Source organism: Alligator sinensis, unplaced genomic scaffold (assembly GCF_000455745.1).
Source record: "Alligator sinensis unplaced genomic scaffold, ASM45574v1 scaffold1282_1, whole genome shotgun sequence".
Classification (NCBI taxonomy): Eukaryota; Metazoa; Chordata; order Crocodylia; family Alligatoridae; genus Alligator; species Alligator sinensis.
In genome coordinates this window covers 205,063-206,918 of record NW_005843239.1, presented here as the reverse complement: position 1 = coordinate 206,918, position 1,856 = coordinate 205,063, and positions in this window count along the sequence as shown.

Sequence of the window (1,856 nt, the reverse complement as noted above, 5' to 3'; positions counted from 1 at the left end):
GCAGCCCCTCTCTGAGCATATCAACCCCTCGCCATCCCTCAGCCCAACTCCAGGACCTCAGACCTCTCGATCACTCCATGCAGCCTCTTCCTGGGCTGCCAGACTCCACGGTCTCTCACCCAGCCCCTCTCTCGGCCCTCACACCCTTGGTCTCAGACAAAATCCTCCTGGGCTACCAGGCCCCTCGGTCTTTCTCTCAGCCACTCCCAACCCCCAGCCCCTGCCCCCCCAGCCCTGTTGCCCAAGCAGCTCCTGTATTGCATATGCACATGTCCACACACTCTCTTTCTCTTTCTCCCTCTCTTACCTAGGAGCATGCCAGAGCCCTGTGAAGGGAGCACATGACCCCCAACAGCCAATCACTTTGCCCGCTGATCCCAGCCCCAAGCAGCCAGACAGGGAGAACAGAAAACCAAAATATTTCCTCTTATTTTAACAACCTGTCCAGAAACGGCACAGGAGTCCAAAAAAGAGGACATCTTTGGGAAAACCCAGACATATGGTAACCCTACCTTTGGCCTCTCATCCTGGACCCATTTTTCCACCCACTCTTTGGTCCCATCCTATTCCCAGCTAGTCACTGGGCTGCTTCTACTCTCAGCCCCTCACTGAGCTGCTGGACCCTTCTAGTCCCATTACTCTATTCATGACATCTGCTGGGTCATTGGACCAGCTTGCTCCCACTGTACTGGTCCTGGCCCCTCACTGGCACACTGGAACTTCTGGTCTCATCCTTTCCTGGTCTTGCTGAAACTCTGGACCCGCTTTGTCCTGGTCCTCTTAGCCCCTGTCTGGTCTTTCACATAGTCTTTATCTTCCCTTCCCTGCCTCTCTGGGCCTCTGAATCCATGTGATCCTGGTTTTCCTTGGCCCATTCCTGGGCCCCTGGACACCCTTGGTCCTGGTATACCTCAGGCTGCCTGACCTCTTAAAGCAGCAGGCACACCAAGTGCCCTGCGAGAATCTGGACTCATTTGTCTTTAGGATAGACCTGAGGCTCTGGCTGCTATATCTCCAAGCCGCAGGAAAGGCCCTTCAGGCCCAAAAGCTCCTCTGGCCTGTCTCCCAAAATGTACTCAGTACACAACAAAAGATCACCACACCAAGCCCCTTCCCCAACAGCATCTGACGGGTCTGCATAAACTCAGATGAGCAGGGCCTCAGGAATTGGACCCCAAGGCACCAAAGGGCAGGGCAGAGGGGACCTCGGGACCCTTAGCAATGACACTGAACAAGTGGTGGGACACAGGTCAGGTTTCAGAGGATGGGAGAAGGGCAATATACCCCCCTCTCTGGAAAAGACAAGAGGGAACCTGGGGAATTAGAAACCCATCAACCTCTCCTCAATCCCCAGGAAGTTAGCAGAGCAGACCCTAAGGCAGGCCATTTGCAAGGATGTGTAAGAGAAAAGGCTGGGAGAGCCCTGGAAATGGTAGAGGATGCCCTCACAATCACCTCTGCACTGCTCGGCCCTGTACCCAGCTGGCAACAGGCCAGTACGGCTCAGCTGGAAGATCTCGTAGGTGCTGTCAGCCGTGTGCGGGCTGCCTGGGGTGCACACGCAGGGGCATGTCAAGGTATGGGGTTGGGATGGGATTGGGTGGGGAAGAGGTGCTGGATCCTACCTTCCCCCTGCTCCCGGGGGGTCACACTCTGTCCTGGGGAGGCCTTGAAGAAGCTCATGGCCTCAGAGATCCCGGTGGCAGGGCACAGAGCAGCTCACCGTGAAGGCAGCTCTGCGGTGCAGGGCTGCTGGAGTGAGCATAAACACTGCGGCATCACCTAGAAGCAGAAGTGGTCTTGACCACAGGCAGGGGCCGTTAAGCTCAGCCGGATGCACGGCCACAGCCCTGCCA